The sequence below is a fragment of the Macrobrachium nipponense genome, chromosome 33, assembly GCF_015104395.2.
Source record: "Macrobrachium nipponense isolate FS-2020 chromosome 33, ASM1510439v2, whole genome shotgun sequence".
In the NCBI taxonomy this organism is placed as follows: domain Eukaryota; kingdom Metazoa; phylum Arthropoda; class Malacostraca; order Decapoda; family Palaemonidae; genus Macrobrachium; species Macrobrachium nipponense.
The window spans coordinates 39,716,125-39,729,485 of NC_087219.1; the positions used below are offsets into that span (position 1 = coordinate 39,716,125).

At 41.0% G+C, this 13,361-nt stretch overlaps 1 long non-coding RNA gene across 4 annotated transcripts in view; it reads left to right on the forward strand.

Annotated features, from left to right (window-relative positions):
* The window catches only part of LOC135203103 (uncharacterized), a 258,246-nt gene that overhangs the window by 232,582 nt on the left and 12,303 nt on the right, over nucleotides 1-13,361 (forward strand). The window lies entirely within an intron of this gene.

The window sequence follows — 13,361 nt, forward strand, 5'->3', positions numbered from 1 at the left end:
GAGAAGACATCAGGTATCTGGACGGAACAGGAGAGAGGTCTTCATATCAACATAAAAGAGCTGAAAGCAATTTTTCTTGGGCTTCAAAGTTTCACCCTCTAGTCGAAGGGAAGAAAGTTGCGGTGTTCTCGGACAACACCACAGCGCTGTCATATATAAGAAAACAGGGAGGGACACATTCGTTCTCCCTGTACAGAATGACGGAGCATCTTCTTCTGTGGGCGAATGCGCACAAAGTGACTCTCTTCCCCAGGTACGTGCAAGGGAAGCTCAACGTTTTAGCAGACGAACTCAGTCGTGCGCATCAGGTTCTTCTGACGGAGTGGACATTGGATATCAGAGTTTGTCAGGATCTATGGCGGTTGTGGGGACAACCAACGATAGACCTCTTTGCAACGTCCAGGAACAACAGGCTTCCTCTATTCTGTTCTCCGGTCCCGGACCCGTTAGCCTGGAAAAAACGGATGCAATGCTTCTTGACCTGGTCAGGTCTGAATGTTTACGCATTTCCACCACTTGCGATGATCAGAGAGGTATTAAACAAGTTCCAGAGTCACCAGAACGTTACGATGACTCTAATAGCTCCTTTTTGGCCCAGAAAGGAGTGGTTCCTGGATCTCCTGAGGATGTTAGTAGACTTCCCCAGGCTTCTGCCACAAATTCCATCGCTACTCAAACAGCCCCATTTCGACAGAAATCACCAAGGGTTGTCGTATCTCGCTCTGACAGGATTCAGACTGTCCGGGACCTGGTCAGAGCGAAAGGTTTTTCAAGAAGAGCGGCAGAGGCTATTGCTAACCTGTAGAAGAGCCTCTTCGGCCAAACTCTATCCAGTCCAAAATGGGGAGTTTTTAGAAATTGGTGCAGAGAAAGTCACACAACTTCTTCTAAAAAACCTCTATACAAGAGATAGCAAACTTCCTAATATATCTGAGAGACGTTAGGAAGTTATCGACTTCGACAATAAAAGGATACAGATCTATGTTTGGCATCAGTTTTTAAACATAGAAACTTAAATATATCTAATAACTCGGACATCAGCGACTTGATTAAATCTTTTGAGTCCACTAGGACAAGGAAGACCAGGTTTAGTGGACTGGAATTTAGACGTGGTATTGTCCTGGCTCTCTAAAGCGAATTTTGAACCTCTTAATTCGGTTTCTTTGAAGGATCTTACTAAGAAGACGTTATTCTTAGTCGCCTTAGCTTCAGCTGGTAGAATCAGCGAGATGCAAGCAATGAATAAAGAGATAGGATTTACACAAGTCAAAGCTGTGTGTGCCTATACTCAGGATTTTTTAGCGAAGAATGAAGATCCTTCGAGACCATGGCCTCGTTTCTTCTCCATTCGAAGCTTGTCAGGATTAGTAGGAGAAGAGGACGAAGAACGTTCTTTGTGTCCGGTGAGAGCACTGAATTTTATATTATAAAACAAAGGCTTTGAGAGGAAGTTCGAACCGATTGTGGTGTTCGGTTAAAGATCCGAGCCGTCCTATGTCTAAGAACGCAATTTCGTTCTTTTTAAAGAGCCTGATTCAGGAAGCACACACGTCAGTAAGAGATCAGACTCTACAGGTGTGTAAAGTTAAAGCCCACGAGGTTAGGGCAGTAGCGACTTCCATGGCTTTTAGACATAATACGTCGCTAGCATCTATTTTGCAAGCTACGTTCTGGAGGTCGAGATCGGTTTTTGCTCTCCATTACCTGAAGGATGTGGAAGCAACGTTTGATAATTGTTGTCGTTTAGGACCTTTGTCGGTGATGGGCATGGTGTTGGGAAAGGAAGCATAGGAAGATTTGGTTCCAATTCCCCTTCCTTTTGACTATCTCTTCGTCTTGATTAGAAGGTGGTCGAGTTTTGGGGAAGCCTGGGGGTACACGGTACCAGGAGTACCCGCCAGTTTTTATGGTAGGGTTTGGTTTTATTATTTTTTATGGTTATGGTTATGTGTAGGTGATGGTCTTTGATTGTTATTTTTAATCTGGTCACAGCCCAGGGCAAGGGCGCTATTATTTCAATTCTGATTCAACCATCGGTGAACCTCCATGGTTGCAGAATACCCACTAAGTAGTAGAACGATCCTGGCCACTACTGGCCGAAAAACGTTCCCTACAAGTGATGAGAGCGCCGACCAGAGGCAGTATTCTCCTGCAGCTGCTCTCTCACGAGGTAAGGTACTACAAACATTCTTGCAATGTGAGTTTTTTTTTTTCTTAATTTGCACTTAAAGTCCATATACCCCACCAGCCGGGTAATGTGGATTCAGCTATGTATTGTTCGGTAAGTTTCATGTGTGAAATATTTTTTTATTATAAAATAAGGTTTCACACATACTTACCGAACAATTACATGATTAAAGCCCTCTCCCTCCTCCCCACAGATGGACGGGGCGGCTAAACGAATTGTCAAGCAAAGCTCAGTAGTACCGGGGATCCCCGAAAGTGGGCGGGGTTGTATCACCTACACGTCAGCAGCGCCAATTAGCGCCGAGAAATTTGGAATTTCGACTGCCGTAAGGTAAGAAGCGTATAGCTATGTAATTGTTCGGTAAGTATGTGTGAAACCTTATTTTATAATAAAAATACCATTTTTCTGTTTATAATTTAGTCAGTATCAAGAATTCATGTGCAGGCAGATTGAATGTGAAACTACACTTCTAGCAAATATAGGCTTGAAACTATAGAATAGAATTGCAATTAAATGGTAAGGAAATACTAGCAGACATGCCCATTGTGAAGGGAATAGTTAAAACTAAATTAATTCAGTGTAGAGAAAAAAAACCATGTTAAAGATAATTTGAATTGTTTTTTTTTTAAAGGTTGAAGTATTCTGTAGTTGAAGAGACTGCTTGGGCTGTATGGTATTATATATTTGACATGGCAGGTTACAACATATTTATTGTAAAGCTTTTCAATGCTCATGGGTTGTATGAGCACCTACTTCTTTGCTTGGCTTGTAAACACTAAATGTCGTTATCCATCCAGGCATCTTCGAGTCCCAAAAAATGTTGAGAATTGTAACTCTCGCGTCATGAAGTAATACAAGGAAGAAAAACACCCATTAATATTTTTCTTTTTTCATCTTGTAGTACTAATCATGTTTGCATTTTGTTGTATCTACTCTTATTTACTTTTAAAACATTTACACAATACTGCTTTTAGCTTATGATAGCTCCTGGTATTATCTTCAGTGTCAATTTTTATCAACATTTTTTATAGATATATGTTTAGGATGTTTGTGAATGGAGTAGTTGAGTTTTAAATTAGATGAAGGCATTTGCTGAACCTGTTTGAGCAAATTTAAACCACTTAATATTTTTAAGATATATTAAATCTAGGTTTATCATGAATGCTTTACTAGTGAAAACATTCTCCTTAGATTATATTTAATTACAGATGGGCCTGATTAAAGTAATTCAGTTGCATATGAATCTTTTTATCATTACTACTGTATAAGAATTGGTTTTCTGGGCTCAGCCGTGTTGCCCAGTGAAGTGTGTCTGCTTTAGCACTATTTCTAGTAAAATATTGCTATTATACCAGAGAACTGCTAAATTGGACATGTCAGAAGCCTCTGACTCGCTCACCTATACAAAAGGTGTCGGTATAAAACTGGGGCGAGTGTTAAACACTACCACAGCAACCCCTCCAATTAGCCTTTTCCTCATCAAAAGACCCTAAATACAGGGAGCCGACCCATAGGTCACACCTAGCTACCCCGTTGAAGGCGTCTGTGACGTCATACTTTTCGATAGCCTTATCGTGTTCGCACGCTCGAATATAGCTGTCTGTTCTTTTATTTTTATTCTTGGTTAAGAATCGTCAATCTACCTCTTCACCCAAGTTAAGTACTGGTTCCGCCCTTTTTCAATATTTAGGGAGTGAATTTGCCTTTCGTTTTGCCTTTATTTAGGGTTTTGTTAGGCGTCACTTTTAAGTAGCGGGCGGGCGGCGAGTCGCCTTTACGGCTTACCCTTGATTTGTACTGATTTCGAGTGGTCTTCCTCTCTGCTTGTAACATGTGATATTTCAGTACATATATTTATTTATTTCTTGGGTGGCAGTTTAAGTCGATCCTATTTTCGTTTTATGTTTTTGTTATTTTCATTATTTTCATGTTTTTCACGGGGGTCCTCATTCGAACACGTTTCTTTGTTACGTGTTTCGCCATATATCCACCGTTATCCCTTTTATTTTTAATTTTGGTATATTTCATTCAGATATTTTTCCCTTTTTTTCTTTTCGTCTGCCTGCCGTTTCTTATCGTTTTGTCAGTAGGCAAGTAGGATTTCCCCTTTTGTGCCCACCGTTATCGGGTGGCCTTCATAGCGGTTTTATATTTTAAGAGGTTTTATTTTCATTTCCCCACCCCGTGTTAAAGCATGATTTTCTTTTAGCTTTAAGTAATTGATTTTATTTTGTCTATGTATTTGTTGGATGTTATGTCGGTTAGCCTACATAGGCTGTGCCTGCGTTTTCCTCGTGATCTTTTTTCGCGGGGATACGCTGGTCACATGATCGTCACCCCATCAGTCCTCCCTTCCTCCCCCCTCACGTGGAGCCCCCAGTAATTGGGTGCTCCTCTCGCTCAGGTTGTCGCTGACAACCGTTCCCAATCAGCGGAGGGGGGAGTGTAGAGGGTCCTCCAGGACTTAAGGTTGGTGGGTGTCGCTTCTCAGCCGACCTCCTCCGGAGTTGATGGTTGCTTTGCGTATTTAGCCTCGGTTTCCATGGATTTGTTGCGCTTTGCTTCTTTCAACTCTCGGAACTTACATCCATCCGCCTAAAACATTCCCTCTCCGCATAAGGCAGTTTTAGATTCCGGCTTCTCCGCTAGTCGTTGAGGGCTATGTTTACGGAAGTTACTCTTCCGAGGGCGGAGATATCATATTTGTTATTTTAATTTTAATTTTTTCTTTTCGTTTTGCCACGGAACTTGGGAGTTCATGTGGCCGTCCCGGGATACTTCATGTAACCCCACCCCCCCCCAACCCCCCCCCCCCCCCCCCCCCCCCCCCCCCCCCGGTCATACAGTTCTGGGTTGTTTTATTTATTACACAGTTCCCGGGCCCGGGACTAAATAAATATAAATATATAAGGGGTTTTATATTTTCTGAGTCTGGTATGCTCCGGCATAATACATTATTATCATAATAATCCGAATAAGTTTTGTGCAATTGGTTCTTATATATTATTGCACTTACAGGCCACTCGGTGTCTGGTTGCCGGTCTACAGGATCCGTGCAACCATGATGTTTGCCGGAACCATGCCCCGTGCGCAGTATTGCTTACAGATTCCGTAGTCTGGCATCACGAAAACTGCTTTGCCTGCTACGACTTGTACAACAGGTTACCTGTTCGGTAAGTTACCGCACTGCTTGTTCTATGCATATTGTGATGGAATTATATTACACTACTTGTGTTAGTGTTAAAAAAAAAAAAAAATTACTATATAAATAAATAAATAATAAAAATTTCTTTAAATTAAATTACATTAATTAATCAACATATGTAAGCATAATGTTCAAAAGATTTTACTCGAAATTGACATATTCCTTGCATTACAGACGGAGCAGTCTGTTAACCCTCTTACGCCGACTGGACGTATTTTACGACGACATTTTTTGTCTCCCATGTGCCGACTGGACGTATTTTACGTCGACTTACAAAAAGTTTTTTTTTTTAAATTCGCGGAAAAATACTTATAGGCCTACCAGCCTAAAACTTTTGAATCACGCACCTTGGGCGATGCTGGGAGTTCACGGATCAAGGTGTTGTTTTGTTTACAATCGTTTGGCAGGCGCGCAAGCGCGAATTTCTTTCTTGCCGCACTAAAAAGTATCTGTGATACATCTCGGAAATTATTTCGTCACTTTGACATAATTTTTGTACCATTGTAAATTAGCCGTTACATGAAGTATTATATATGAAAATGTGCGCATTTTTATGTAATTACACAATAAAATACTCATGATTGTAGCTTTTTATCAGTTTTGAGATATTTTCATATAAATAACGATAATTGCCAAAATTTCAACCTTAAGTCAACTTTGACTCTACCGAAATGGTAAAAAAACGCAATTGTAAGCCAAAACTCTTATATTTTAGTAATATTCAATCATTTACCTTAATTTTGCAACTAATTGGAAGTCTCTAGCACAATATTTTGATTTATGGTGAATTTATGAAAAAAACTTTTTCCTTACGTCCGCGCGGTAACTCTTCCGAAAAAAATCATACATGCGATTGTGGTAATGTTTGCACCATTTTAAAATTTGGAAATGTGCGCAATTTCATGCACAATACAACTAAAAACAACCCATGGTTATAGCTTTTATCAGTTTTGAGATATTTTCATATAAATAACGATAATTGCAAAATTTCAACCTTCGGTCAACTTTGACTCTACCGAAATGTTCAAAAAACGCAATTGTAAGCTAAAACACTTATATTCTAGTAATATTCAAGCATTTACCTTCATTTTGCAACAAATTGGAAGTCTCTAGCACAATATTTTCGATTTATGGTGAATTTATGAAAAAATAAAATTTTCTTTACGTCCGCGCGTAACTCTTCCGAAAAATCATACGTGCGATTGTGGTAATGTTTGCACCATTTTAAATTAGCCGTTACATAAAGTTTTATATATGAAAATGTGCGCAATTTCATGTAGAATACAACTAAAAATAATTGAAGGTTGTAGCTTTTCTCATTTTTGAAATATTTGCATATAAATCACGATAAAATAGAAAAAAAACCACGTTCGTCAACTTTGACTCTACCGAAATGGTCAAAAACGCAATTGTAAGCTAAAACTCTTACAGTCTAGTAATATTCAGTCATTTATCTTCATCTTGAAACAAATTCGAAGTCTCTAGCAAAATATTTAGATTTAAGGTGAATTTTAAAAAAATCTTTCCTTCCCTCCACGCGCGGATTCTCCGCCACAAATCTCCGAAATGCGTACGTCCCATTCTCGGAATATTTGCTCCGTTTCATATTAGGCATTTCATAGAGTTTTATATATGAAAATGTGTGCAATTTCATGTAGAAAAAAATGAAAAATATTTGAAGGTTGTAGCTTTTCTTATTTCCGAAATAATTGCATATAAAAAATATTTATATAAAAAAATTCGACATTCGGTCAATTTTAACTCGTCAGATATGGTCGAAAACTGCAATTGTAAACTAATACTCTTACAGTATAGTAATATTCAATCATTTGTCTTCATTTTGAAAGAAATTGGAAGTCTTTAGGACAATATGTTTAGATTTATGGTGAATTTTTTGAAAAAAAATATTGTTTACGTCCGCGCGTTACACGAATTCATGCATTACAGTGTAACCTCGAGATACAAAATTAATCCGTTCCGAGAACGGCCTTTGTATTATGAGTTTTTCGTAACTTGGAACACATTTTTACATGTAAGAAATGGCTAAGATCCGTTCCAAGCCCTCCAAAAACACCCCAGTAAATTATATTTCCTGGCCCAAAACACATGTTCTAGGGTTACGACGGAAGAAATATGACTCCAAAAAGGCAAAATACTGTACATACTTTAGTAATATTCAACTGCATGTAATGTTCAACCCCATTTTTACTGCATATATTAGGACTTTAGCATATGTCCCTTAGCAATAAGCCTAGCCTATGTTAGCGGTTGCTACTGTAGCCTAGTCTATGATTCTGACATCTAAACCTAAGAGCTAAAAGCTTAGAATATGCCAATAAAATGTATAAATAATCAGTATGTACTCATTTCAAATAATTATTAATTAATCATTAACTATAATACACAAACAAACAAACCTTCCGATCGATTGTTTACATCCAGCTCTTACCCGTCTTTAGAGTATCGAACGAGCGCCAAGCAATCATTTTTCCTAGCACACAGTAAGCCATAAATTGTCATTAGTATCTCTCTTCAACTAATGAAACCACCAAACAGTATAATAACCATTCATTTCTATTCTTTATTCTATCTTTACCTAATGTTTTCTTTATTAAATGTATTGCATGAATAAGTTTTTCAATTTACAGCAACCTTTTACCAATAGAATACTTAAAGCACAAGGGGTAGATGCTGACCAATAGGAGAGCAGGACCTTATGGGGTGACTAACATCAGGAACCAATGGGAGAGCGGGAGGATGGTGGCGAGTTTACTCAGTTGGCGGCGCGGGAGTTTTAAAATTGTTCTCGGTGGTCCGGGCGAATCTCGGGACTTTACAGCAACAACCTTTCGTATCTCGAAAACTTTTCATATGTAGAGCAGTAAAATTTTTTGCATTGGCTTTCGTAACTTGGATTTTTCGTAAGTTGAGCCTTTCGTATCTCGAGGTACTACTGTATTTTGTGATAATATTTTCTCTGTGTTGCTTTTATCGTTTTACAATGTGTTATATACCAAAATGATTGCAATTTAGTGTACATTACAACGAAAAAAAAGTAACTTGTTACCTTTAACCGTTTTGCGCACAGCGCGATTTGAATACAATTATATATGAAATTTTTTTTTGCGCTATCATATATTGCATTATTTATATATGATAGATAATTTTTTTCATTTTTGATGGTTGCATACTAAACTTCAGCCAATGACAAAAAAAGGAGCCAAAAATGAACTCTTAATCTTGAAAACTAAGCGCGCTGTGAGTGTTTGAAAAAAATATTTTTTCCGGCACACGGGAGACAATTTTTTTTTTTACCGCTTCGGCGTAAGAGGGTTAAGCATGCTGCACTCGCCACCCTCAAGATCTGGGTTGGAGGTTTTGGACGGAACGTAGGGAAAGCTAAGCCGTATATTTTACCTCAAGATATGGCAGCCTTCCCAGACGGGAAATCTGTCGGATACGTTGACCCAAAAGTCGCAGCACCAATTATCAAATCAATTCAAGATTCAGTTATGGAACAGCAAGAGGCAGAGTTGCCGGACCTTGGTTTGGAAGGAGTCTCACTTGAAGTAGTGAGGATTTGCCCGTTACACTATGGGTACAGGTAACAGTGTTAATGAGGCTAGCCTAGTTGGTCACCGGGGTCTTTCCTCGAGTGACTGATTCTTCCTCTCCCTTTACTTCCAATTCCTTCATGGGTTTCACAGGAGGTTTGCCCCCTTCCAGGTCACATTCCTTCTCTGTGATTCCTAAATTAAAGAGAAAACCTTCGGGTAAAACCTTGCTTAAAAGCAAATCAGAGACAAAGCCAAGGCCTGGGCAGGTGCCAGAGGTTCATACACATATTAAACCTAGGCTGAGATCGCTTTCTAAGTCTGCAAATCCAAGGCCTCAAGGAGGGAACTCTTCCCATTGCCCCACAAGTCCCATTCCATCAACGTCTAGAGATCGGATACCTCATAAGGTACCATAGGGAGGGCAGGAAGGTTCCCCTTTAGTCGGCAAGACCTGTTCAACACGAATATTTTAAATCAGGTCAGTGGTCTGGGTAGCTTAGTGAGTTCAGTTGCTGCAAGGTTTGAAAGAGAGTTTTAAAAGTTTAGGTGCACAGGACTTCCTGATTGCAGGTGTTGGAGGATTTCGAGTTCTTCCCCGAAGGGTTACGGCCACCATTTATAGGTTATGTTAGGCTTATGGAGGCAGCTCTGATTAGGGAGGATAAGGTCTCCAAGGGGACTGTTATCCTTTCTAGCAATCAGGCTCAGCAAGCATGGATACGGAGCCTAGAAGGGTGGAACTGCTCAAATACTAAGGTTACAGCATTTAAAAGCCCTTTCACGACGTTTACTACTGATGACGGGAACCCCTTACCTTTTACATCAAAGGTAGCAGGACTTACCCTTCAGGCAGTGACTCGGGAAGAGCCCCAGCTTAGCGAGACAGATCCCACATCATTGCTACTCCCAGGTAGGGAGAAATTGGAAGTTTGCCGGCTACATTCTCGGTAGGCAAGCTTAAGCCAAACTGTGCAGTCAACTTGTTTAGTGAGCGCCTCCCTAGGCTGTCAGACGCACTGATCCAAGCCAAATTTGATGCTAGGACACGTCTTGCAAGGTCTCTTAACTCCCTAGTGATGACGGAGACGGCGGCTCTGGAGTACGCTCATGAGCCGCTGTTTAAGGTCATTGCGGAGTACAGGCGATCATCCCCGGGTTACGACGGTTCCGGCTTACGACGTTTCGAGGTTACGACGCTTTTTCTTAAATATTCAATGGAAAAATCCGTCCTGGGTTACGACGCTTGTTCCGAGGTTACGACGCTGATGCTTCCGACGCTCCGAGTTAACGACGCTTTTAAAAAACTCATACTATGATAAAAATCCTTTATAGTTTAGCACAGTATATTAATAAAAATAAATTTCTGGTTAGATTACAACAAAAATTTTGAGGTTATGATGATTTTCGACACTTTTTATGTCGTATTTTTCGATGTTTTTTAGCGACGCCTCATATGCGGAACTAGTTTCCGAGCGAATGAATACATACTAGCTTGCAGTGCGCAAAGTTTACATATAACAGTCCAAAAGCGCAAATAATGAAAAAATCATTGCTTGTTTCCAGTAATAATAACAAAACGAAGTTTCTGGTTAGATAACAACGCAAATTCCAAGTATCCAAAGAGAGACATTATCCAGTAATTTGATCAGGAGAGGAGAGAGAGAGAGTAAATATTTTGTTGATACTAATAATATAAGCCTATTTAAAGATACATTTACTTCCATTAGTCTATATGATACATAAATAGTAATCAACTGTTCTTGTAGCCCTCAAGATTTGGCAAAATCGAAGTATCCAAAGAGAGACATTATCCAGTATAATTTGATCAGAGAGAGAGAGAGAGAGAGAGAGAGAGAGAGAGAGAGAGAGAGAGAGACGCTTTGGCAACAATGGTCTCGGGGATTGACGTAACGTTTATTTTCTGAACAGATAGGACAGAGAAGTGTTCATTTCATTAAACAGCCTCTGACTCATGGCAGGAAATGTTTTGTTGATACTAATATATAAGCCTATTTAAAGATACGTTTACTTTAATTAGTCTACATGATACGTAAATAGTAATCAGCTGTTCTTGTAGCCCTCAAGATTTGGCAAAATCACTCCAGGTTGTACATAAAACTTCAAGAATGTAGTGTCACCAGAGGATTACAATAGTTTTTACCTTCAAGAACCAGCATTCTTTTATGAAAAATAACTCAGGTTGTACATAAAACTACAGGAAAACAACATGTAGTGTAACCAAAGGATTACAAGTAAGGTTTTTATAAGTTTTTATTAGTTTAAGACATATTTCCAAGCGTCGTTCCGGCTTACGACGATTTTCGGCTTACGACGCGTCTCAAGAACGGAACCCCCGTCGTAACCCGGGGACTGCCTGTAGTTACTTTTGAGCATGCATTGTGACTCGTACGACTTTGCAGTTACTAAGAGAAATTGCAGGAAGCATGTTCTGTCCGAGGCTACGATCAGGCACAAACCCAACAAGCTTCTGGCTTCCTCAATCTGGGGTGCAGATCTCTTCCTTCCCAGCTTCGGCAGTAAACGAGGTTCAGAACGAAGCATCACGTTTTAATCAAAGCATCAGATTGCGTTGAGGCATTCCTTTCAAAAGGAAATTAGTCTTCTTCCTCCAGTTTTAGGGCTAGGAAAAGGCAAAGAAGGTACCAACCTTTCCAAGTTCTGCAACAGCATCCTGTGCTACAAGTTGTACCAATTCAGCAAGTTCCCCAGCCTTCGTCTTCTAAGGCTCAGCCTCAGCAACAGCATCAATTTGTCTTCCTTTCGCCTCGGCTAGCCAACAGGTTCCCCCACTGTATTCAGTGTCGCCTGCTTTTAACCCGGTCTGTGAGAATCGGGTATTTCAACCTTTTACCAAGGTTGCTAGGGGTGGCAGGGCTAGAGGCCCCTTTCGTCAGCGTGGAGGAACCGGAGCCCAAGGGTGAGCTAGAGGTACATGGTCAGGAAGAGGAACCCGACCTTCATCATCTCAATGAAGTTCCTCAGGTAGGAGGCAGGCTGTATCTCTTTCGACATCGTTGGGGGTTCAGCAGCTGGGCGGAAAGCATAGTATCCAGGGGCCTAGGCTGGAGTTGGATCAAGGGTCCTCCTCCACCCATCACCTTCTATCAGCAACCAATGCAAGGGTTGATGGATTACTCCAGAGACCTTCTCCAGAAGGGAGCAGTCTCCAGGACAAGAACTTGAAGTTTCAGGGTCGTCTATTCAGTGTCCCATAGAAGGGGACCGACAAAAGGAGGGTGATCTTAGACTTGTCCCGTTTAAACTTGTACATTCGTTGTGACAAGTTCTAAATACTGACCATCTCTCAGGTACGGACCTTACTTCCCCGTGGGGGCGTCACCACCTCTATAGATCTTACAGACGCCTATTATCAGGTCCTGATAGCTCGGCACTTCCATCCATTCCTATTCCTTCAGGTGATGCCCTTCGGGCTGAATATAGCCCCAAGGGTTTTCACGAAACTGGCGGAGGTAGTGGTGCAGGAGCTAAGGTCTCAGGGTTTATTGGTGGTGGCGTACCTAGACGACTGGCTAATCTGTAAGGTGGTCAAAGACAAGTATATGAAAGCCACGGACAAGGTCATATCTTTCCTGGAATATATAGGGTTCAAGATCAACAGGACCAAGTCCCGATTGGCCCCAGAATCCAAGTTCCAGTGGCTAGGTATCCATTGGGGCTTGGATTCACACAATCTTTCCATTCCTTCAGGGAAGGGGAAGGAGACTGCCAGGGTAACAAGCCAATTCTTAAAATGCAAAAAGGCTTTGAGAATAAATCAGGAGACGATCCTAGGCTCGCTCCAGTTTGCCTCAGTAACAGACGTTCTGTTGAAAGCCGAGCTCAAGGACATCAATCGAGTTTGGCGTTCAAAGGCCAATGCCAAGTGTCGCGACAAGTTCGGCCGGGTACCTCTGATTCTCAAGAAACGTCTACGTCCATGGGCAATGGCCGAAAATCTAGCCAAAGAGTTACAGTTGCAGTTCCCTCGCCCGTCCCTACTGGTACATATGGTCGCATCACTGACAGGTTGGAGAGGTTATTCACAGCAAGAGAAGGTTCAGGGAACTTGGTCACCTCAGTTCCAAAAGCTTCACATCAACATCCTGGAAGCTATGGCAGTGTTTCTGACCTTAAAGGAGCTCCATCCTCCGGAGAAGACTCATATCAGGTTGGTTCTCGACAGTGCGGTAGTGGTACACTGTATAACAGAGGTGGTTCAAAGTCAAGTCATGTGAACCACGTGATGATAGCATTTTTTTCTCTAGCTGACAACACCTGGCATTTATCGGCTTCCCATCTGGCAGGAGTCCACAATGTAGTAGCAGACGCACTATCCCGGTCAGTCCCCCTGGAGTCAGAATGGTCACTGGACCAGGAATCCTTCAAGAGA